Below are 26,534 nucleotides of genomic sequence, written 5' to 3'. Positions count from 1 at the left end.
GCAATGCGTTTACTGGGCATGATGGCGTCATGTATTTACCTGGTCCCCCACGCGCGCCTGCGCATGCGTCCCATGCAGGAATTGTTGGCGAAACAGTGGTCTCAGGCAAGTGGTCAGTGGGACGATCTAGTGGTTGTTTCGCCAACACTGGTACAAAGCCTTCACTGGTGGACAAGAGAGAATCTCGCACAGGGGAAACCCTTTTACGATCCCGAAGTACAGGCAGTAGTCACTACAGATGCATGTCTGACAGGGTGGGGAGCTCACCATCTCCACCACACAGCTCAGGGTCTCTGGTCTCACTCAGTGGCCAAGAACCACATCAACCTGCTAGAGCTTCTGGCAGTATTCAGAGCGCTTCAGGCGTTCGAGCACCACCTATTAAACCTGTCAGTGCAAATCCGGACGGACACACAACAGCCATGTTCTACCTGAACAAGCAAGGAGGGACTCGCTCGCCAAATCTGTCCAAGCTTGCCCAGAAAATCTGGATATGGGCACTCAGACGGAACATCTTCCTGTCATCACAACATGTTCCAGGGGAGCTCAATTCCCTAGCGGATGCTCTGAGCAGAGACTCCCTCCCAGAGGAACACGAATGGGTTCTACACAGAGAGGTCGTAGAAGACATCTTCTCTCGGTGGGGTTTCCCCACTATAGACTTATTCGCCACAAGCGAAAACAGACAATGCCCAGGATTTGCATCCAGGTTCCCCCAACCAGACTCCCAGGGGAACGCCCTGTGGATGAACTGGTCAGGGATGTTTGCGTACGCTTTTCCACCAACTCCTCTCATCAGGAAAGTGGTCAACAAGATGAACAGAGAGTCGATGACGCTCGTCCTAGTTGCTCCCATGTGGGCAAGACAACCGTGGTTCCCACACCTACGCAGGATGGCGGTGTGCGAGCCCATCAAACTTCCAGCCTGGTACAACCTACTGTCCCAGCGCCAAGGTCAAACAGTGCACCAGCAACCCAACTCACGGAACCTGGCAGCATGGCTCCTGAGGTCATAGAGCTTGGACATCTCAATTTGCCACAGAGGTGTATGGACATCCTAAAGGAATCTAGGAAACCAAACACAAGGCACTGTTACTTTGACAAGTGGAAGAGGTTCGTTATCTGGTACCAGAGTAGACAAATCAACCCGGTTGATTGCACTCCTTCCACTATTGTTACATACATGCTCCACCTGCTAGATGCAGGATTGGTTTTTAACTCACTGAAAGTACACCTGGCAGCCCTGTCGGCTTACACCACTTCCCATTGCAAAGTTTCGTGGTGGAAAGTACCAGTAGTTAAAGCCTTCATGGAAGGAGTAAAGAGACTTCACCCTCCTATTTCAAACCCACCACCAGGGTGGGACCTTAATGTGGTGCTAGCCAAACTCATGGGCCCCCCTTTCGAACCCATGCATAAAAGCAGTCTCACCACACAAGGGATACACACTCAAAGGCATACAGGGGACAAATGAGTGACAGCATAAACACACAGAGGGGGGTCCCCCAGATGAACCATTTTAAACCAAATTTAATGACCTAATTTAATCCAGGTTGCATTCCATGAGTCGTATATATCACCTCACAAAATGAAAAAATACACAGAGTAACAAATTTATCATTTAGTAAAAAATGTTTTCATAGTTTTATTGCGTAGGCCATAGGTCCTACGTACACCAATCATAAAATGCACCTCACAAAGACATATATCAGTGTAAAAAATATATACAATGCATCTATTAGCCAATTCATGTATAATGGTAAAAAACACACGGATGACGCCGCCAAATTTTTGTATCACAGAGCTACGTGGGCACATATTCTGACTTCCTGTCCCTATCTGGCTATCCAAGTCACAGATATGCTCTGTATGGCAGTGTCACCCAGTTATAATGCTAAAACTTAATTAGACATGGCACATAAAATTTGCATCTGACCAAAACACACACATCCCAGGTCTACGTCCGTTGTGGCGTTGATGGGCCATATCACAAAGCTCAAAAGCACGGAGCGATGTACTGGACGTTTCGGCAGGGCATTGATGCTGCTGCCTTCATCAGGACCCCAAAGGGAATGGAGTTCTGTGGATGTGATAGATATTAATGTTACTGGCCTGGACCACCTAATAAAAAACACCAACAGCAGTCCAAAAAGAAGGCGGCTAATAGCTGCTGATACAGTCAATTAATAACAACATTTAAGGAGAAAAGAAATTTTCCACCTAAAGAAAAAAACCACCAAACCCCTGTGTATGAGATGGAGTACACCCTGCAACAGAGTGAAAACATAAATATAGAGTCAGCCTCCACCAAATCCAAATTCTTCACTATGCCCTTCTCTGTAAAAAGCAGGGACAGGGCAGGGAAGAAAAGAACACTCACCAAGAAACGTGAGAACGAGGGAAACATTATACAACCCAATGGTATAGACCCCCTGAGAAGCAAAATGAGATGCTGCTGTGTCGAAATGCGCATATGCCGAGAGTGCCCAAACCATCTGGCCCAGCGCTAGAGGGTATGCCGTACCCTGCACTAGGTACAGCAAGAGTTAACAATAGCTCTGCACTTACTAGAAATCGTAGGGTGTAACCCCATAGGGTGATTCAGAGGCCTCAGAATGATCCAGAGGCCCCGAGAAGTGCCTCCCAGTCTGATCGTCTGGAACCATAAACACAAGATAAAGCACAGGTAAGTATACATACCAAAGCCCTCCTGTCGGGGCAAGAAAAAGACTCAGGAATTGGAGACTAACCTGTGACTATAAATCGGAGCAGGTAATCAAAGAAGGTCCCTCGCGTAGCCCGCTCTGGGTTTCAAGGGTCGGTGGTGCCGCATTTGGGAGGGTTTTTAAATATCACGTCCCCACTATGGCAACTGCAGACTGAGGGAGGGAGAGGGGGTAGCCCTATACCGTTGGTGCCTACAACAAAACACGGAAAAGTAAAATAAGCATCCCATAGTAAGAAAGATAATATTAATTTCAAAATGTGTTTGAGCTGTCACCTAATGAAGGAAACGCGAAAGTCATAGACTTGCGTCCAAATGTGAGCCCCAATCTCCACTATGCAGAGGCCACCTACACGGCCTTCACCACCCCTTACCCCTTTTGCCACACACAATTGGAATGGTCAAATGTACCGGGTGGGAACCTACCTTAGTGTGGCCCCCAATCTGGGCGGGACCCTTCAGTCGAGGTTGTCAGGCTCGGCCAACCGTGAGCCGCGACGTAACCAAACTGACACAGGCTCAATGCATGCTCTGAGCTGTGCTCCCCGACAGCCGTATCCGAAAATCGGCGCCGAGGAAAGGACCAAACGTTGCGTGAGCAACACGTTTATAAATCAACGTAGGACGCAAAGCGCCAAGGCACTAATAATAGAAAATGGACTAGGGGATGGAACTAGTTATGAGGGAAACTATGTCCCGATGTTTAAGACCTCCCCTAATAGACCACATGCTGGTAGTGTTGTCAGATGCACATGTCTGGAGCATCACCATGCAGGACCCCCTCCAGCTGTAGCCGGACAACATAGGAGCACCCCAAAAGGTCGCCGCAGCCGCGAGCCAGGGGCTGCGGAGGAGAGAAAGAGAAGGGGGGGGAGAGAAGGGGGAGGAAAGGGGGGGGGGAAAAGAGGGGGAGGAGGGGGGGGGGAAAGGGAAGGGAAAGAGAAAAGGGGAGGGGGGTACATGCTCCCCACTAACAGAGAAGCAACACTGCATGGGCGATAAAAAAAGGGGAAGAAAGAAAGGGGATCACCACCGAAGGGGGTTATTTTCATTTAAACCCCGTTCTATGGTTTCCAATCTGTGTATCCACCTGGCTTCCACTTGGTTAAGGCTACATACCGAGATGTTATGTCTCGGTAGGGCCTCCAGAATCCACCAAAGTAGGTCCTCAGGGGTATGGCCAAATTGTAAATAGTGAGAGACCAAGGGAGCTGTAATGTTTTTACATCTAATGCGAGACCTGTGTTCCACAATGCGTGTGTGGACAGGTCTCATAGTCTGGCCCACATACTTGAGGCCACAAGGGCACTGGATGCAGTAAATTGCATTGGGTGTTTTACAATTTGTCATGGCTCGAATGTCCCATTTCCTGTCTCTCACCTGGAAGTCCTTAATTTTTTTAGTGTACTTACAGACAGAACAACTTCCACACAGGAAATGTCCTACAAGGGGCCGAAGATCCCAGCCCGTAGTTCTGTTTCTCGAGACCCGAGGTTTTGAGTGCACCAGGAAATCTCTTAAGTTTTTTTGTCTGGTCATAGCAAAGAGTGGTGTTGGTTCATCACATAATTCCAATTTTACCAGGGGCCAAAATTTTTTAATCAATTTCTTAACCGCGTAAATATGCGTGGTGTAAGGCAAAACACAGACAAGTTTTTCTTCTGTGGTGCGGGCCTTGGGAGTGAGCAGACATTCCCTCGGAGTAAATCTCGCCCTTTTAGCCGCTCTTGAGACCAGTTTCTTCGGGTAGCCCCTAGCCACCAAGCGTGTGGTGAGGCTATCCGCATGGGTAGTGTACTCATTAACAGATGTACAATTTCTACGTAATCGCAGGAATTGGCCATATGGAAGGTTCTCCTTGACTCCCCTCGGATGGAAACTCGAGAAATGGAGTAATGTATTCCTATCCGTGGGTTTTATGAATAGCGAGCATTCCAAGTTGCCATTTTTGGCATAAAATCTAAGATCCAAAAATTGGATCTCTTTGGTGCTAGAACTAATCGTGAATTTAATCTCTGTGTGTTGTCTATTAATCCACAAAAAGAATTCCTGGAGAGCCGATGTTGGGCCCTGCCAAATAAGAAAAATGTCGTCAATGTACCGCCGCCAAAGTTTTATGTGGTTTGCAAACGGATTGGTTTCAGTTAATATAAAATGATGTTCCCACATAGCCATATATAATATGGCTAGGCTGGGCGCGAACGCCGCGCCCATCGCAGTACCATGCGTTTGCACAAAGAATTGTTCCTTGTATTGGAAATAATTCTTTTCAAGGGCCATGGTGAGTAGCTCTAAAATGAATTCTGTAGAGGTATTACGTGTGGATTCCTCAATCGAGAGGATTTCCCGTATACATTGAATTGCCTCTTGTTGGGGGATGCTCGTATATAGCGCACATATGTCCAGTGTGACAAGAATTTCCTCCTCAGTGTTGAATGGTCTGCCCTCGACCAGTCTAATAACTGAGGAACTGTCACGTAAATAGGTGTTAGTCGCCTGACTGAGAGGCTGCAAAAATTTATCAATATATTTACATATTGGTTCAAGAACCGAACCGCAGCCCGCAACTATGGGGCGCCCCGGAGGATTATCAACATTCTTATGAATCTTAGGGATCGCATAGAATGTAGGGGTCCGCCCTTCCGAGAGATTCAGGAAATCGAACTCGTCTTTGGACAACCAGCCCCGCTCAAGTGCTAAAGTGGTGGCTGACTGTATGGCCTGCCTAAGGTCCAACAGTGGATCTTTCTTGATTTTCTTATAACTAACCGTATCGTCTAATAGGTTCAGAACCATCGTGTGGTATTGTTGTTGGTTAAAAACAACAATACCTCCTCCCTTGTCCGCAGGTTTAACAACCAATTCAGGATCCTCAGATAGGGTTTTTATAGCTTGTCTCTCCAAATTAGTCAGGTTATATCTAATGGATTGTTTCTTATGCTCTAAGTCACGGACTCCCTTGAGAACACATCTCTCAAAGGTGAGGATCTCCTTCGTCACCTGGTTGTCGGTAGGTGTAAACGTAGAGGGTCCTTTTAAACCCGTATCTGAACTCTTTTCCAAAGGTTCTAGATTCTTAAAAAAAGATTTGAGCCTAACTTTCCTCAGAAATTTTCTGATGTCTGTTTCAACTCCGAACCAGTCAGTGCAAGTGGTAGGGACGAATGAAAGACCCTTAGTTAATACACTTTTCTGTGCTTGTGTAAGAGTTTTGCCTGACAGGTTAAATATAGGTATAGCGAGCTGATCGTCCATCTGATTTATCTCCTCCGGCGTTGTCGAGGTCTGTATGTCGGAGGAAACCACATGGGGGGCGGCGGATATTGAGGACCCCAAAACTGGCCTTGTGGAGAACCTCTGCCTAAAAAAGGTCTGTAGCCTGGTTGTGGGGGCCCGGGAGGGTGCTGATTGGAACCCTGGGACGAGTCGCTGCCCGAACTCGAGAAACTGACACGTGATCCCTGTCTGCGCGCCCGGCCGCCTGTTTGGTTTTTGTTATTTCTGCTCTGGAGGAAATCAGCTGACAAATATGGATAAATGGTCTCTAACTTGAACTCTAGTATATCCTTGGACAATTTTTTGGTTTTTTTAGTTAGGGTAATGTTCTTAAATTCCTCAAACAGTTTTTGGACCTCTTTAAGTTTTTCCTGTGCATTCGCAATCACTGTGCTAGTGCGAAATTTGGCTTCTGCCTCATCCAATTCAATTTGTATATGGCTAGTGAGGCGTTGCGCTGTAGATATGGTAAGATACATAAGATCACGACTGCATTTTGTCGCAATGAAGCTAAAATTTGTCTTATATATTTCATCTTCTAAGAATAGGCACGGTTCGTTTCTGACAACCAGGCCTGCTGGTATGATATTGGCCTTCAGGTATTCTCGAAGGAAATGTCCATGTAATTCAGTGCGAAAGGATTTCTTCTTGAGTTTAAGAAGGTCCTCCCCCGATGATGTTTGGGGAACATTAGCATCAGAGCTACCCAAGTCAAAGAAAGAAGGACCTTTAAGTATATTAGTAATCTGTTCCTCCGTAAAACTGAGCGTGGCCGCCTCCGCCATCCTACCTTCGATGTGAAAAGCCGGTGGCGCTAAGTTGGAGGGGAAGAGCAAGATATGTAAGGGGACACCACACACTAAAGCACTAAGTCAAAGGAAGGAGGGGCTCCCGTCGGCAAACCCACACCTCAGACACAGTCGCATCACACGGCCAAAACGAAAAGGGGAATGGCCGCCCATTGAATCAAAATCGCCTCAATCACCAAATGTGAAACCTCAAAATAAAAGGGAAGAAAAGAAAAAAAACCCAAACCAAACTAATTCAAAGCTCCTCTCGGCATATGCGCATTTCGACACAGCAGCATCTCATTTCGCTTCTCAGGGGGTCTATACCATTGGGTTGTATAATGTTTCCCTCGTTCTCACGTTTCTTGGTGAGTGTTCTTTTCTTCCCTGCCCTGTCCCTGCTTTTTACAGAGAAGGGCATAGTGAAGAATTTGGATTTGGTGGAGGCTGACTCTATATTTATGTTTTCACTCTGTTGCAGGGTGTACTCCATCTCATACACAGGGGTTTGGTGGTTTTTTTCTTTAGGTGGAAAATTTCTTTTCTCCTTAAATGTTGTTATTAATTGACTGTATCAGCAGCTATTAGCCGCCTTCTTTTTGGACTGCTGTTGGTGTTTTTTATTAGGTGGTCCAGGCCAGTAACATTAATATCTATCACATCCACAGAACTCCATTCCCTTTGGGGTCCTGATGAAGGCAGCAGCATCAATGCCCTGCCGAAACGTCCAGTACATCGCTCCGTGCTTTTGAGCTTTGTGATATGGCCCATCAACGCCACAACGGACGTAGACCTGGGATGTGTGTGTTTTGGTCAGATGCAAATTTTATGTGCCATGTCTAATTAAGTTTTAGCATTATAACTGGGTGACACTGCCATACAGAGCATATCTGTGACTTGGATAGCCAGATAGGGACAGGAAGTCAGAATATGTGCCCACGTAGCTCTGTGATACAAAAATTTGGCGGCGTCATCCGTGTGTTTTTTACCATTATACATGAATTGGCTAATAGATGCATTGTATATATTTTTTACACTGATATATGTCTTTGTGAGGTGCATTTTATGATTGGTGTACGTAGGACCTATGGCCTACGCAATAAAACTATGAAAACATTTTTTTACTAAATGATAAATTTGTTACTCTGTGTATTTTTTCATTTTGTGAGGTGATATATACGACTCATGGAATGCAACCTGGATTAAATTGGAGCTAGGTCATTAAATTTGGTTTAAAATGGTTCATCTGGGGGACCCCCCTCTGTGTGTTTGTAAAAGCAGTCTCAAACACCTGACTTATAAAACGGCCTTCTTAGTAGCTATTACTTCTATAAGAAGGGTCAGTGAAATTCAGGCAGTGTCAGTGCAGGACCCCTTCTTTACTGTCCATAAAGACAAACTGGTTTTACGCACACACCCTAGGTTCTCACCTAAATTTATATCTAAATTCCATGTAAACCAGTCCATCGAGCTTCTGGCTTTCTTCCAGGACCCGCAAAGCTCGTCTGAGGTGAAACTACACACCCTAGATGTGCGTAGGGCGGTCCTCTACTATGTAAATAAAACCAGACCGCTAAGGAAAACAGATCAACTGTTTGTCTCCGTAGCTACAGGCAGAGAGGGGGATCACGTCTCTAAAGGTGCCATCTCGAAGTGGATTATTAACTGTATCCAGCTGTGTTACACACTCTCTGAAAGAACTCTGCCTTTCACGCCAAGAGCCCACTCTACTAGAGGCATTGGGGCCACTCTGGCTTTCATTGCAAATGTACCCCTTGACACCATTTGCAAAGCAGCTACTTGGAGCTCTATTCACACTTTTACTCAGAATTACTGCATTGACACCCATTCCAAGGCAGATACACAAGTGGGACAAGCGGTTCTAAGACACTTATTTGCTCATGACCCTACTCACATCCCACCTCCTTCTTCAGGTACTGCTCGCTAATCTATGCACAGCATGTGATCTAAGCAGATTCCACAAGCCTCAGAAGGGATACATTACTCACCGTAATCGTATTTCTGATGCTTGTATCTGCTTAGATTCACATGCGACCCACCCTTCCTCCCCTCTGAGAGAAGGCGCATGATTGCTTGTTGTCTTACCTTTCTGTCTACCTGCTTGGATTATCTGTACTCACGCTACTCCTCATGCTACCTCATGTCAGAAAAAATACAATCTGAGGATCCTAGACGCGTGAGGGATCTTGGGTACAGGGGATGTCACACTAGGGATAGTATTACTGGCACGCCCTGTGTCGACGCCCATTTTCGAGTTTCGAAAAACAAACTGTAATACTCCGCAGCTTCCACTAGATGTCGGCCTATGCACAGCATGTGAATCTAAGCAGATACAAGCATCAGAAATACGATTACGGTGAGTAATGTATCCCATATAAAATGATGCAGGCATTTCAGTCCATGGAGGTGAAACCTGCTTATCAGACCGTATCCACTTAATGCTGTATGCCAGTGAAAGTATAATGCTCCCATGGTACTTTGCTGGGCTGCCCCTGGCAACCCATGCAACTTCTTTGCAGTGTCAGCAGAGAAGGTTCAAAAGTCACATGTGCATCTTGACTACAGTCCGCTGGAGCCCACTGCTCCAGGCAGAAGGGCGGATTCATTGCCTTTTTAGCAAGCCGTGTGTCTTAAGAGACTAGTAGCACAATACAAAGGTAAGCATTGCCTGGTTTGTGAGGGTGGCTCTTGACATCACACAGTTATACAGCCACAAAGAAATGTTATGTCATATAATTGACAAACTGATGGCCACTGCTTCATCAATGACAGGGCTGTGTGGTTTAGTTTGTGTAGCCAGAGTCTCACCCAGGCACCTTCTGGGTAGAGGCCGGGAAGTTTCTGCTCCGGTGAATGAGTGTCACCTCCTCCCCAGTACATGAAATCTCCTTAGGGTTTGGCTGAGAACTTGCTTTCAAAGACATGCCTGCCTGGATACGATTGGTGATCCACACCAGAGCGCTGATTACAAAAGCTTCTTTCAAGTCAGGCGGACAGAGGAAAGGGATGGAGTTAGAGTGGCCCAGGGACAGAGAAGAGCCCACAGTGGGGTTCAGCCATCTTGGATTTTTCTGTAGCTACACACACTTCCTGCCACCACTCCACTTCCTGCACATGGGGCACTTAGGGTATGACATCAGCAGGCAAAGTGCACCTGTTGCGGCAGCTCTGATTGGATCCCTTATAGAAAGGGAGAAGGGAACTGTGGCATTTTGCCTCCATAAGGGTGGGACAACCCTCCCCTTAGTGGATTCCTCTTTGGACTAGTGAAGACGAAGCATTCACTTGCAACCATTTTGGGTGTACTGTGTTGGGTGTACTGTCTACTCCAGCATCCTTTAACCAGAGAGGTGAAGACCAGAGACTTCCACGAAAGAGGCGAGATCTTGTCCCCAACCTTCCAAGTGGCATATTTGGGGTGCAGCTGATGTGTGGACCACAGCCTTACCTGCTGCCTGAACACTGGAACCAGGATTTTGCTCACTTACTGGTGCAAGTAGCAGTGCATGAAGGAGCTCTACGATAACCGTCCTGGTGTGAAAGGGCAGAACAAGGACTACCCCTGCCGCTGGAGAGGGCATCCCAGAAACTCAGAAGTCAAAGAACAGCTCTGGGTCCTGATTCCCACGCCAAACCCCCTGTGAGCTCCATCGACTGAGACAATCACCTACCTGTCCCAAGCTGCGTTGCTCCATGTACAGTTACTGCTTGTGAACTGCACCGTGTGTTGGATCCAGTCGCCCAGCTCACAAACCCGACACTGAACCACTGCCTCAAAAAGTGCCTCGACGCCTGGCTTGACTCCGCTGGGCCACATGAATATGACTAAAAGGGAGGGATTTGCAGTGATCCTGTCCCCCTGGCCTGCCCTTGAGGGCCCTAGTGACTTCTAGGACCCCATTCGCCACTTTTAAAAAGATATATCCTTCTTTCAGACATTACTGCTGAACTGACTGGTTGTCTATCCCTGTCTCAAGACCCAGAGTGCCCTTTCAGTACAAAAGTCTGCATTCTCTTTGTTCCCTCCAATATGAGTGGGGTGTTAGTGTTTTTATTAGTTGTGTGCATTTTTAGTTCGATGAAAGGTCCTATTTTCATCGAACTTCCATTGGACATTTTTATTTTGAATTCATCGTACTAATGCTGCTTGGGATCCTTCTGTTAGCAGCTCACAACCCTGTCTAAGGGCATGCAGCCTGCCTCTGCCCACATTACCAAAAGATGCGAAGGAGGAATACTATGGGGTGGTGCATTGTTTACCTTTATGATTGGAATCGCTGCTGGTTTCTTAGCAGTCTGGTGCCCAGGAGGCCTTGTCGGGGAGATTTCCCTTTCGCGCATCTTACCCTTTCTGTGTTGCGCCTCCCAGCGCTACTGCTGACCTCTCTGCGATGTTCTTCTGACTCCAGAGGTGAGTGACACCTTGTCATCTCACTCACCTCCGGCATGCTCTTTAGTTTGGGGAACAATATACCCTTTTTATAGGGTTCCAGTGAAGGGGCGACCTCTCTCCTTAGTCTTTGTCTCCATGTTTTGCAATTTCAGCACCCACATGTGGTGCGATGCCAGGGACCCCTTAGGCCCCTATTGCAATGTCATTTTGGGTTCACTGGTGAGTGCCTAGACTCCCCTAGTACTGGGGTGGTCACCCCTTTTTGTGTCCAGTGCATTTTGCTAATTGCAGCGCAGCCATCCTCCATGGTGTGCTGTGGGGACACTTGGTATCCCCTTAACTTTGATCTAAGTAGCAGTTTTGCTACTTTTCCAGCATCCTCTCAACGGGCTGGTGGCACTTGTTACTTTTTGATCTATTTTTTGAGGCATCACCCAGGGCTGCTGCTGCAGCCGTGATAATTGACGAATGAAGACCATATACTCAAAATGGCTCCCACTACTCTTTCAAGTCCTGTTCAAAATGTATTGTCCTTTGGTACCTGTCCATCTTCCTTTCCAGGTGTGGGAGGACTCTCTGTTCATGCACCTTGGCAGGCTTCTTGCAAGAAGACAGAAAAGGATTTACTTTTTGTGTGTGATGGAAGGTAGTGGGGAGAGTGCTGTCTGCCCCCAATCCACATTCCTCCAGGAGACATGGCTGTTGCTGGGCTGATTATTGGAGGCTGGTTGCCCTTAATTGGACGCCAGCTCTGGAGCTCTTCAGAACTCTTTGGGTCCAGTGGTCAACTTGGTTCCTCGGTCCAGCTCAATCCTTAAATCCAGAAAAGGGGTTTGGGCGATCCAGTAATTTAAAGTAGTGGGTAGGGGTGATCTAACTGTGAGTTGTATATATCACTTCCAGAATAGTGTACGCTCTTTAAGATGACCGTTGCCATGACCACAGGCCGCATGGACCTTCATTCCTCCTTAGCTCTCCTCCACAGGTTGTGGATTGGCTAGGGCTGCAATTTCCACTCTGACGCCCGGGAGCCGGCAGGCGATGCCTGCTCCCTCCAAGGGCCACCTTTAAGGGTTGAGGCAAACCCCGTCCAGGCCCACTTCAATCTGGTGCCCATGTGAAATTCATCATGCTACGTCTGATGGGTCCGTGCTGGGCTCCTATATTACTTCCAGAGCAATGTACGCTCTTTAAGATGGCCTCTACGATGACCACCAGGCGGCATTGCACCTTCATTCCTTCCTAACCCGCCTCTGCAGGTTGCGGATTGGCCAGGGCTGCAAAATCCGCTCTGAGGCCGGGGAGCCGGCAGGCAATGCCGGCTCCCCGCCAAGAGCTACCTTTAAGGGTTGAGACAAACCCTGTCTGGGCCTGTCGGGGTGTGGATGGCGCAGTGGGACCCATTTTATGCCTCCCTTTTTGTTCCTATGTTAATGGTCTAACACCACCGTACTCTACTCGTGATCCCACTTTAGCCGAGGTACTGCTCTGGTCCTTTCTTCTGATCTAAAGATAAGGAGCCCCTCCCCTACGTTCCCTTGACTACCCTTACTAATGTCATCCTCTCCTTCCTTCAGTCTATATTTCACTCTCTCGCCTCTGTACATGCCTGGCTGCTCCACCCCTGTTGCTTTCCACCACTCTCCTTATTACCATTTTACCCCTTGGTTTCAAGTACTTCTTTAATGTACGTGCCTCCGCATTGTGTTCTCCCCCTCTCCTGTCTGGCACATCCCCTCCTCCCCACTCTCCCCTTTCATTTATTGTTATAGCACTTGCACATTCCGAAGGTCTCAAGGCCTAGTAGAAATGTTTTAGTTTTTCTGCATCCCTGTATCCCACCCTTTATTTGACTTGATGCGCCTTGAAACACCTTGTGATGTATAGGCGCATTATAAATGACCAATATAAATATATATATATATGTATATATATATATATTCAGTAAAAGAACTGTGCTAAAGGGACGTTATGGTTAAGTTGCGCTACTAAAAACCTATGAAATTCAGTAAAAAAAAACTTTGTTAAAGGGACGTTATGGTTCCAAGTAAAACAGAAAAACCCTTGAAATTCGCCAGTTATGGTAAGCTAAGCAACCATAACTGTACTTCAAACACAGATCAAAGATGGCGGACGCATCGGAACAATCTGACGCATTTCACGCTCTTAACCATCCAATGAGGGAACGCGTCACATGTCTGCGGACATGACGCACCCGATTAGCCAATTGTTATCTTGTCCGCGGAGTGAACAGGGAAGTGTGTCCGCAGAGTGGACATAGATATCACAAATTTTTTTAAACCTACTTTTTGATCCTTATAAAAAAAAGTACTGGATGGATTTTCACAAAATGTGCAAAAGCACGCATTCGGGACCAAACCGCTGCTCCTGTCGCAAATTTGGTGAAAATCTGTCCAGCGGTTTGATCTGTAGCCTTGTGCAAAGTTTTTCCCCCATTCAGTCTATGGGAAAAAAAGAAATTCTGGGACCCCCCCTATAAATTTGCCCCCACTGAACCAAACCTCACCAAACTTTGCCAAGGGGGGGAGCAAAGTTAAAAACCGCCCAAAAAGTGCTCTTCCTGTGGGATTAGCAACTTAACCATAACTACACGGCCACTACTGTGGCCGTGTAATATATATATACATATATATATATGTCTTTTCCAAGTCGTACCTCAGGCTGAGACTTGGAAAAAAAACATCCACAGGTGTTTTAGCCACTACTCATCCCTGTACTCGTGCAGAGCAGCAGTCACTTCATCACAAGTGCCAGGCATCACAGGCCTGCCTGCATATTTAAGTGCCGGGCATGCTGCCAGCACCCAAATACATCTCTGGCTCCTAGCAACCAGGTTGGGTAGGCGCTGGAGCCTCCTGTTGTCAAGAGGCCGCCAACAGTCCACCCATGCGAATGCTGGGAGTGCAATTCAGGTAACAGTCTTTAAGGTGCCCATCAGCTGACAGCTGTTTTCCATTTCCATTTGGGCCATGAATCACTGGTCTTACTTGTGTATTCCCTTCTGCTTGGCCTGTGCTTGGCCTGACGAGTTGCAGGGTAAGGCAGTGAACAGGGGAGTGCAAGTCTGAGTGCATCTGGCATACACTCAAAAGCGCATTCGACACATTCCCTTGATCACTGCTTATGACTTAGTTTTCATGCAGTGTTGTGCATGCACAAATGCTCTTGCAAAGTGTCAAAATGCACCCATTTTCCCACTACACGCTCTTACATCCCGGCAAGTTTGACAACTTTTTAAAAATCCTGCTCATTCTCTCTAAACGAAGCAACGGAATGTCTTTAGAAAACTACTCACTTTAGTTCTGAATTAAAAGCTCTCAGAAGGGGGGCACATTAAAGTGGTTGCAGCCTAGCAAGGGAACAGTCATTTGAAGTTTTAATCAGGGTTGGGGTAAAGGATTCATTGACCCTATGATTCTCGGGAATTGTGTACACGTAATGTATTTCTAAAATGCACGGCCCCCAAGCAAAAGATTTGCGAGCAGCTGACATTTGTGTATGTGCTGCTGGCATTTATATATATAAACTGGGGTGAAATCAAATTAAATCTGCAGTTTCAGGATGTATATGTTTTGTATTTGTATTTGTTTATTATTTGTATCGCGCACCTAACCCTGGGGTAACTGGGCACTAGAAAAACGTCAGCATGTTACAGGTATACATACATAAGTCATCAACAGTTGGGTCGACCAAGGTTACAGGTAGGTCTGGCAAACAATTAATACAGAGAGGTGAAGACATGACGATAATATGGCAGCATAGGATCAAAAAACGGTGAAGACATGATTATGGTGCACTGGGAGCATCTTTAGTGGTGGTACCAACTAAGGCTTCAGATGTTAGACTTATCTGTGAGCCAGCTCTTTACTCTGGTTCTGAAAGCACAGAAGGAGGGTTCCATTCTGGTGATGGGAGGCAAGGAGTTCCAATATTTGGCAGCTTGGACTGGAAAACTAGCACCTCCTGCAGTTTTTAGGTTAAACCTAGGAACTGAGAGGAGATGAGATTGGGAGGATCTGGTGGGGCAGGCTGGTTGGTATTTGGAGAACTTGTCTGACAAGTATCTAGGAGTAGAATTTGACACGCATTTGTGGGTTACAGCCAAGGTGCGTAGTGTTATTCCATCGTACACTGGTAACCAGTTGGATTTCTGTCTCAGGCTCGTGATGTGACTGGATCTAGGAATGCTTAGCACAGATTTTAGGGAGTTGTTTTGTAAGACATGGAGTCAGTTGAGATTAAGTTCTGAAGATCCTAGGAAAGGCGTGTTGCAGTAGTCTATTTTCGAGAGCGCTAGGGCTCTGGTTAGCATCATGCAACTGGTGGGGGACAAATATATTGAAAAGATTGATGGGTCAGTTGTTAAATCTGAGACGGTGCTTGAATGGAATATGTTTGGGTTTTTGGACTGCGGTTTTTACAATGCTCAGGTGATTCCTTCTTTCTCCTCCTCCTCCACCCTGTGTCCCTTCCCGCTTCCGCTCCTTCCAACTTCTTGCTCCTTTCCATTGGAACCGCCTTCCCCTCCCAGTCCGCTCTACTACCTCCTACCCCTCATTTTGCACCTCTCTAAAATCCTACCTCTTCCATTCACCCCCCTAGCATCTTTCAGCTTCCTCCTTCTCCATTGAATCCTCCTCCTCCTTCACCTTTTTACCCTCCTCTCTCACTTCAGTCCCCCTCCATATGCACTTAACCTCACCAATAATGTACATTGTTCCCTGTACTGTTTTCTGGTTTGAGTCAATGTTTATGTATTGCTTGTCGTAATTGCTTATTCTTCATGTAAAGCGCTTTGGCATAAAGTGCTATATAAATCTAATTAAATACAAATACAAAATACAAATACCAAACAGCCAGGCAAGTTGAGAATCTTGCATTCTTGTGAGAGGAAATATAGGCCTGGGTGAGAGCCTGCTATTTTCCCAGGCAAATTCCCAATAATGCTTTATTGTTTCTCCTGCTCCCTGTCTCAAACCATCTCACTGACTCCAGTCTGCCATATAGCTGAAAGCTTAGCAACAGCAGCACCGCCACACCTTACTGACGCTCAACAAGGCAGAAACGTGTCTGTGTTTGCTTTTTGTACTTTTCTTCAGTGGATAATTGTCTAGCATTTCAATGCGGGACTGTCTTTGTGGTTGGGACCAGACTGACATGTACATTCTTATTCTTGTTTTTTTTAATACTGCTAAAGCTCACCACCATAGTGGTCTCAAAGCTCGTAAACCTTGTCCGAGGTAAGGACTATTGAATCCCACGCAAAGGCAGTAGGATCTTCATCTGCTTAGAATTTAATGATCGTAAAATAGCGTAAAATGTATACTCTGTGAAACGTGAAATGAGTTAAAATATGATTGTAGACTCCCTGGGTAGGAACCCGTAGAACAGGTTATTTGACTGTGTTTGTTCTCATTAGAAGGGCTTTGCCATTTTTGCACTGCATTGTTAAAAGTCAAGGACAAGTGTAATGATAAGAACCTGCAGCAAATTAAGAAAGCAGATCAAAGATTGTCTAGGCTTGAGAGCTTTTACTGGCCCTGGTCATCCTCCCCTCCCCCCAACAAGGGAGTGATAGCTATTTTCACACCGGGGCTCCGTCTGGGGTGCAAATAGTTTTAATTTTTGTTTACTGGACATGAGCTCCGCAGTTCTGCATGAGCCCAGCCTCCCATGTAAAATAAACAAGATGGCTGCCACCATAGCAAATAGAAAAGGGACTAATATAAGTCCCTTTTCTATTTCCTTGACTGTGGCTTGACGGGAAGGAACGGCAATGCCAGGAGCCACGGCAGTTTAGTGGGGTGGGTGGGGGTTGGAGATGGCACGGAGGGTGCTTTGGGGAACAGGGAAGTTAGAGGAGGGGCAGGGACAGGAGAAGAGGCCAGTGGGACAAAGAAAAAGGGCAACAACAGGTGAAGGGCTTTGGGTGGCTGGAAATACGGGTGGTACCCTGTCAGTACTTGCCCGTGTTTCCAGTCACCTGATTGGTTAAGTACCTTCCCCCTTGGCAACTATGATATTTAGACTTAGTAAAACTTCCTTTGCATGAAACCCGACTCAACGCTCCATGTCTTTATTCTAGCATTAGAATGCCGGTGGTGAACACGGTGCCACCAGGATTTCTGTTTCCTTCGCCATAAAGGGGGGGAATTGGAAAGGGTATAGACATTGGGAGAAGGTAGGGTATAGGCAAATACATGGGGGTACCTGCTCGAAACAACAAAATAAAAAATAAAAAATGTATGACAACATTTTGATCTCAGTCTTAATGATGCAGGCACTCATCACCTACATGCCAGACCCATTATCACCAATTCATATTTGTATCTGGAGATCCAGATGTTACCCAAATTTGGTTGGCATGAACATATGGTTACAATAGCTTGTGAGTTGTCTGCGATCGCAAAGGCTTTAGCCTATAGAAGTCCAAATATGAAGGTTTTCACTTTGAAAAAAACGACTAGTGTCCTACTATATGCAATGCTGCCTTGTTTAGATTGGTGTAGAAATGCTTTGGCAATTGTGAATATTAATGCCACACGTGAATGCTAGAGCATAATACTGATCTCTACCTAGTTCCTCCTTGGCAAAACAAGAATATTAATCTTGGTCTGTATGATTCACACTGCATTGAAAAGTATATCACACTTTATGCTTCATATTTACCATGTGCCAATCTTTAAGGATTGTTTGACCCTTCAATTGAACATATATAGAATTGTGCATGGGTGACTATCAACTACTGGGAAATATTCCACTGAGGGGTTCAGAGTCCAAATTCTATGTTGCTATCAGGTATTGTGACGTTTGGGAGGAAATGTAGGGTCTTTTTCTCTAAGGAATGAATCACTTCCTGTTTCATCGTGGCCTGCGTATGAGCGTCTCTGGGGGTGTTTGGGGGAGGGGTGTTGTGAAGAGGGTCCTGCTGAGCATTTGGACTGGGACAGCAGTGCCAGTTAGGTTTGTGGCTGTACAACATCACTGGTGACGTCATAGCAGGGAGTTATCATTTTTAGAATGTGCTACAGTGGCTGAATGGACTAAATTGAACCCATATACAACAGTCTGGATACAGGACTTAGTCATTATATCTACCTGGTTCCTGTCTGTAAATTGTTACTGAAGCATACAGGGATGGGTCTGGTGGAGGATCCTCAAGTGATTGCATTTGCATTGTTCAATGCATAGTCTTTCAAAGCTAAGCATACCATAAGGGTCTTATCTAAGTTCCTTAAGGTGGTCCCTGAGGTTTAAAGGGCCAGAAAGTGCACCCTGTGCTTGAAATCTGTAGGGTGCCAATCATAGAGCAGATCTTATATTTTTGTAAATCAAAAGGATCTATGTGCCCCAAAAGATGTTAAAAAACGCCTTGCGTCTTCTCGTCTGCACTTTTAGTAGGATCATTCACAAGTATGACATCGTCCCCTCCAAGCAATGGGGCCAGCTCACCCCCCCCCCCCGGCACTTCGTAGGTAGTAGTTGATTTATTTAGTACAGCCATTTTTACTGCATCCACCCCAGCCCTATCCCCCTTCTGCAAATGAGTCCCTTCCTCCCTTGACTGATTAATTTGTGCTTCCTTCAAAGTTACGCTCCGGGACAGGGACAGGAAGGGCAGGTGGCATGGGTTCCCAACGTGCCAACAGTTCCACAGCCGGATGGTAGAGTGTTCCTACGGGGGGGTATACGCATATGGATCCCTCACTTTAGGCACAAGTACACTGTAAGGCCAATGACAGTTTCTTTAGTGTAATCAAGGCTCTCAACTCTTAAGGAAACCGCATTCAGATTTGAGTAGTATAGCAGAGAGTCTTCTTGCTTCCAACTGCCGCTAATTGCGATGACACTCGGCACCCTCCGCACTGCTCTGCTGGATGCAAAGTGATTTTGAAGAAGAAGGAAGTGTTACTCCCAAATGTGTCCCCGACAGAATAGTAAGCTGCAGAATGCCGAGTTCCACACAAAACTCCCAAAAATAGTTTCAGGCAAAATTGATTTCATTAAAATGCCTATTAAATTAATGAATCGTTAATACCATGCTTAATGCTGTAGACCAGACTCTAATTGGGGCACCACCAGAGACCAGTCTGCACGTGGGGAACAGAGATTTGAACCTGTGTTGCTCTGCATTGTCTTGTTATCAAGACATAGGGCCTCATTACGACCCAGGCGGTAAGTTACCGCCTGGGTCGTACCTTTACCACCATGGCGTAAACTACGTTTACGCCATGGTGGTTGGCGGACTTACCGCCCCATTCCGAGGTTGGCGGGGCGGTAAGTCCCCAATCCCCATTTACCCTTCCCCATTCCCATTTTTGCCCCATAGGGCATAATGGGAGTGGGGAAGGCGTTAATTACGCCACCGTAAATTACGGTGGCGTAATTAACAACAAGGTCCCTTAGCGCCATGGATTTTAACACCTGCTAGAAGCAGGTGTTAAATCCTCCATGTCGCTAAGGGACCTCGGAATCAGGCGGTAAGGGTCGGCACTGTTTACGCCGCCGTAAACCCCTTACCGCCTTGGTCCTAATGAGGCCCATACACTTTGGCCCAGAGCTATTCTAACATAATATAAAAGATATGGTAAATTGAAAGCCATGTTTTTTGACTGGCTGAGTATGAGTAGTTTCTGGGATGTATGGAGAATCAGATCAGAGAGCCTGGCATAGACCATTAGTAAGTTCTCTCCATGGAAATAACTGAACGGGAGGAAGGCAGGATGGAGGTGAAAACAGAGAGAGAGAGAGAGAGAGTACACACCCACACGCGCACACACAAACACACTTATTTAAGATAACACCTGGGACTTTTGAAGGTGTCAGGGAATTATGGAGGTGTTTAACCAATGTTTTGTGAAGCACAGGAAATAGCTTCCACTTAATTTGTACGGATCTTAAGTGAGACTTGCGACATGTATGCATATCAGTGTCTCCCATGCTGAGGCAGTGTTTATTCTGGAACTTGTAGTGTTGTGTAGGGGGTCCTCCGTACTATTAAGCAGAATGCATCATGAGACATGCAGCCTTCGTGGAATGTGAGCTCCTCCGCACTGAGACAGTGCACATTATATAGTATTACGTTAGGGCTAATCTCCTCCAAATGACACATTTTGATATTATAGTATTTTAGGAACTGCAACGATTTTATAACACGGCACACTTCAGCCAGGGATTTCTTCCACTGACCACGAATGTGGTGCACAATTAAAACGCCTTTTTATTTATGCCTTTAATTAACCCTGGGTTCTTTATTTGAGTAGGCACTCAACCCGTCCCGCACCCACCTTACGGTCAAATGAAGAATCAAGCAAAATCAAACAATTGGGCAGCAACCACCAATGTGGTGGCAATACAAATGCAAAAATTCCCACAATACAGTTAATGAAACTCCTAACACAATAGAGAGAAACCTTTAATAGCAAGCAACAGAGAAATTGTTTTTAAAGCAGCAGATGGTATTCGGGTTAAGCATTCCCCCTGCAACATTCACCCCCAAACCTCTGTTAACTTAATTCTTTGTGGATGGAAAGCAGTAGCAAGGAGTCAGAATGAAGAGGGAAAAATTGGATTTTGAATTCAGCCCACCACCCCAAGATGCGAGGCCAGAAACGAAAATGAAAACCTTATTTAGGAGCAAATCAGCATAATCGGATTTGCTTTTTACTCGCACAGCAGTTTGCAACCGCGGTGGGATAGCTAGAACAGAAATTCGTGTTGCTACACTAAACAGATGAGGAAGCTTACAGGCTACTAGCAGGGCACAAAGGCAACATGAATACAGGTAAGAAAATCGATTTGGGAATGAAAACAAATGCAAAAGACACATGCAGCAGAATGGCAATTCTTTTCTACACAGGAATAGGGATGACAGACAGCCACAGGAAGGGCTGGACTATCAAAACCGGAAATCGGATTTCAGGGCAGGGAACAGAGGCACATAATGGATGGGATTCTGTTAGAAAGGAATGGTTCTCAATGGGACTGCAGTTTGGGTTTTTCTGTGGGACAAATGCAAATCGGAAATTAATGGTAATGCACACAGAACACAGACAAATTCGTTTTTTGTTACACAAGGACTAATTCTTTTTAGACTATCTTTTAATGACTATATTTATTAAAAACACTCGACAAAATTGTTGGTTTCGAATGGCAACAAAAATGAACGTGAATTTCAATGGAGGAAATTAATTGATTTACTTCAAAATAATACTAAGGACTTATACCAACTGTTGAAAGATTTCTCAAAGGAAAATGCGAACATACAAAAGCTAAATACAAATTCTACTAAGGAAAGGTGAATGAACTATGTAGGCAATTTGGGACTTTCAATGGGATTTTTCAATAGAATGCAAGATTCAAAAGAGAGGGGTATGCGATTTGGGGACTGGGGTATGTGCTACTTACAATGTAAGCTTGAGTTTGGAATTCTGGAAAGCCAGCGAGGTCTCTGGGCAGCCAGGCCAAGGGATCTGGTCACTCTGGACACTGGGCCAGGGGATCTGGTCACTGGGACAGCTGGGCAAAGGGATCTGGTGACTGGGACAGTTCAGCCAAGGGATCTGGTCACTGGAATCTCCTGGATGGCATGCTGGACAGCTAGGCAAAGGATCTGGTCATTGGGCTCTCCTAGGTAGGGTCGGCTGCCTCCTCTCCTTTCTCCCTGGATTCTTGTTTGTTCCTGGATGTGGATGGATGGTTGGATGAATCTGCCTGAATGGATGCATCTGGTTTCCTGGATCCTGAATGGCTTTTTATTCTCGAGTGAGTCCCCTGTGTTTCTCTAACTCCCCCTTATATAGCCCAATATGACATCATCATATTTACAACCTGGGGGGCAGTACCCTGGAATGAGTCCTCTCCGGGGATAGGACAGTCTACCAGTCCTCCCTCCTCCCCCTGGGCCGATTGGTTCAGGGGGAATTATATCATTTATGTGTTTGCATTTATGAACCTTTTTTGTCTTACAAAGCTACTTTTTACCAAAAATAAGTTATAGAGCAAAATTTAAAATTCATACTAGCCAACACCATAAGAATCAGATATGCGGATTACATAGGTCACAGGGAATTGGAAAATCCAATCGCCGACTCTGTGCGATGTCGAATCGCACTTTGGCACAATTTTGCCATTTTTATGGACAGCATAATATTAAAAATTCTGACAATAACTACTCATATTCCTAATAACATTTTACATCTTTTCACAGAGTTTCATATCTGTTCCATTTATAATGCACTCCGAAAAGCATCTTTCATGGCCATTTCAGTTCACCAAGTGCTCGAAACATGTACTTGGTCCCTTTTCCTTCTACTAAAAATCACATGGCAAACTGGCACAATACAAATTTACTACATTTTCAGGGTGCTGTGAAAAATGTCTTGAAATATAGCAGTCCTTTAATGTCAATGTGGAGGATTAGTCACATGGGAGGGCGATGCTACAAACCCCCACAGCCAAATTGTCCCCTCCTGGCTCATCTTGCAACAAAGGACATCCTGGGAATGGGTGCTGGAGGAAATTGCACCTCTTAGTCAAACACAGGCCACATTTGCATCCTTTTGTCTTTTCTTCCGGAAATGCCTGCTAGCCTGGTAGAACTGGTAATTATCACGCCCTCAGTCCCATCACATGTCCTTGCAGAATGAGTTCACTTCTAGGTGCGAAAGTGGGAGGCAAGACTTCCAGCCATACTGGTTTGACTAGTAGTCCTGTACCTCTGCTGAGTTGATTGAAGTCCTGTGGGGGGAAAAGCATAATATACCTGGCTTTGCCAGCCCCCACCCACCACATATTCACTAACAATCTTGTGCAAGCAAAAGCTGCCATTGGATTTTAAACGTCATTTTTCCTAATTTTACAAAGAATAAAGTCACATGTGTGCAAGCTTTTCATTTATGGCTTCCAATGTGGTTTTGTAAATGATATTCTCTTTCAATTGATCCTTTTGCGTGGGTTTGCATGTAATGTTGATCCATAGACACGGAGGGGATCCTGCCCAGAGTTTCTTTGATCTTTGTACAGAATGAAAAATAGAAGCCGTTTCCTTTTCTTTTCAGTGTTTCGCGTGCAGTGATTCACATAAAAGAAAAAACCAAGCCGTGTCAGTTGCAATGTGCGATCCCTATCCCTCATGTGAAGGGACAGTCAAACAAGGCTGTTTTTTGAGATATATTGCCTAACTTTTTGGCAATTCTTTTTAAATAAAGTAAACGCAGGGGCGTCTTGACTTGCAGCACGTATTTTGTGTTATTTCAGATGAAAGAAACATATAAATGCAGGGCCGTCTTGAATGCAGGGTGCAACTTTGGTTTTCAGATGACAGAACAGCCAATGTAGAGCTGTTCTGACTGCAGGTCATTTTCGCATGATTTAAAAGACAGGAAAGCAATTTCAGAGCTATTCTTTGGGTGACCGTGTTCAATGCTTGCCAGGGGGAACACATCACAGCCGTTTCTGATGAAATGTTGAAATGCATGCCACATACTTGCCAGGGAAGCAGAGCACAGGCGTTTTTCGTGGCAATGTTGAAATGTGGTTTTTCGTTCAAAGGGGATTTCTGTTTGGGCCTTAAATGCACCTCACAGAACCTCAGCACTGAGTTTTGCAAAGTACATTCTGGGACATGTAGGCCTTTTGTGGCGGTCTCTGAACTGAGGTAGACGCTGTATTTCTGCGCATGTAGTCTAATGAGGGCAACTGCACTTAATGATGCAAAGTGCATTCTGGGGCATGTATCCTCTGGAGGCATCTGTGTTGTATAAGAGATAGAGTATATTCATAGAAATGTATTCGTGTGAGCGCTTCTGCACTGAGCAGAGTAATGTGCATTCTGATAGGTTGTCTTATGTGTGGTGGGGAGTGGCATGCGAGTTGTGATGCAGGCGGCCTCCTGTGACTTCTATTCCTCTTGATGTGTCTGCGTTGAGGGAAACCGGTTTGTATATGGAACGCTTAGTCTTTGAAGGTATTTTCAATAAGTGACCCGAGTGTATCCTGGGATAGGTAGTCTGATGTGGAAATATGCACTATGAGAAGCAAAGTGCATTCAGGGAATGGTGTCTTGGTGGGCTTCTATTCTAGGCGAGAGAATGCATTCTGGTATATGCAGTCTTGTGGTGTCGTTTCTGTAACTCTGTTTTACTGAACGTTGGCTCAACTAGGATAATGGAACAGGAGGAAGGTTACGGATCATGCCTACCCAAGTGTCCTCTGCCATACCTGCGGGTCACCCTCCCAGTCAGTTCTCCCTCTCAAGTGTGTTATAAAGGGTCCAATGCCTTCCCCTGTCCCACCAGGTACAAAAGTACCCACTAGGTGCTACACAGGTTACAAGTTAAGAATGATACAGGTGCATTAATGCAGTGAGACAAACTCGTAATGACAGTACACAACTTTTATTTCTACTTGCACGTCTCTGGTTCACTAACTAACTGGCGTAGTGCTATTTACAACACTGCACTCTTCAGGAACCTCAGCATAGGTGTTCCTCTCTCACATGCCTCCATTTTAGCTCCTAGACATTCCCTTCCAGTAAATTATGGCATGTCTTTTATCAGAATATGCATCATCCCTGAGATGTCTAGGAGGAGATCTGTCTTTTTGCACTCGCATTTCTGGCAAAATGGGGTAAAAAGGTTCAGACCGGCTCACAATCTATGTGGAGATTAACTCTGTTAGCAAGAATATGACCAAGCTAGATTCTGACCTCGGTGGGACGACTAGATGGGCTGGCGTAAAGGTCAAGAGGCAGAAACAGTTGGATTCGGAGAATGGTAGGAGGTCTAAGCAGGCTGGCCTGGAGAGCACCGAGAGAGGCAAGTAGACATCTCTATGTGAGATGTGTAGTCAAAGCTGGCGTATAGGCTGCAGCTCTGATGGTAGTTCGGCACAGATGAATTGGGCAGAAGAGGGGCAGTGCAGGAAGTCTGTAGGCCTAGCATTTCACTTCACTGCTGGTGCCTGGAGCTCAATTCCCACCAGAGGCTCCAACAGCTCTAATGGCAACTCTGTCTCTCTCGCTCTCTCTCTCTTTCTCTCACTCTCCCTCTCTCGCTCCCCGCTTTAGCAGGGAAGAGGCACTAGGCACCATATGAGCAAGGGTCCCTGCAGGGGGCAAAATGCAAGTTGCAAGCAACTAGCCAGCCATAAAAAGTCACTTGCCACCTTAATTCTACACTTGTCTCGGTAGGATAGCTCAGGGGCAATGTGCTCGCATTGGAAGCAAGACGACACGGATCAACACAGGATCGATCCCCGGGTCCGTGCTTAGAAACCTCTGGGTATTAAGTGCCTTATAAATAACCTATCATATCACATACACACAGCATTTTTTACTAGCCAAGAGTCATATATCACTAGCCAGTGGTTAGTGGGGAGTGAACATTTTGCACTCTGGTACCTGCATCATGGATTGGCAGTAAAGCCTGTGGCATGGATCGAATGATACAGGGTCAGGAACGCCCCTATTTTCTCTCTGGTAGCTGGCTGTAATGGCTTCACTTAAAGGATAGTTCCGGGACTTTTTTTTTATTGTCCCGACGGGTCGGCCATGTGTTTGTAAGCATAAATCGGTAGATCGTAGGAAACTTTCCTATGGACCTTACCCGACTTTTCGCCCATTATCGCACTCGAAATCAGCCTCCATTTTGTGATAATCCTATCATTCCGCCGCATCGACCTGGCTCACCTGCCTTTGCGGCACTAAATCAAATCCCCCGCCCCTGAGCCTGACATCAGCAGACGCGTACTGCCCATTTCAAGCACGTCTCGTGTCAACAATCGCTGCGCCTCAGCTATTGACGTGTTGTAATGGAAATGGCAGGACGCCTCTTTCCCCAATAAGTATAAACAGACCGTTTCACAACATACAGCAGCAGATTTTCGATTCCATTCCTCTCTCTGTGTTACTTTGAGTATTCTGTGACTCGTTTCAGTGCTCTGGTCAGCTACCTTCGCCGCTTGTAGCCCGTGTGAACACCTGTACCATCTCTGTAAATTATTTTACTATCTTTACCGCACAATGGCCACAATAATGCCGTATATGTACGAGCCCGAGTACACCGAGGAGGAACTACTGGAAAGGCAAGCACGCGAAAACGATGGGGATTCGGACGGCAGTTGGGAGGACCAGTCAACGGATGAAGAGCCTGGACCATGTCGCATGGACGGCGTCTCCACCTGGTGCACGTGCAATCGGTGCGAGCTAATGCCAACTGAGGAGGAGAACTGCTGCTGCCGTGAAAATTCCGGGTGCTTGGCCTACATTTCGGAAAGCGAGCAAAGTCTGCAGGAAGGCGAGCAAAGTCCG

The sequence above is a fragment of the Ambystoma mexicanum genome, chromosome 5q, assembly GCF_040938575.1.
Source record: "Ambystoma mexicanum isolate Mex_15411 chromosome 5q, UKY_AmexF1_1, whole genome shotgun sequence".
NCBI classification, from domain to species: domain Eukaryota; kingdom Metazoa; phylum Chordata; class Amphibia; order Caudata; family Ambystomatidae; genus Ambystoma; species Ambystoma mexicanum.
The sequence above is the reverse complement of the archived record's forward strand: the minus strand, read 5'-3'. Positions refer to the sequence as shown.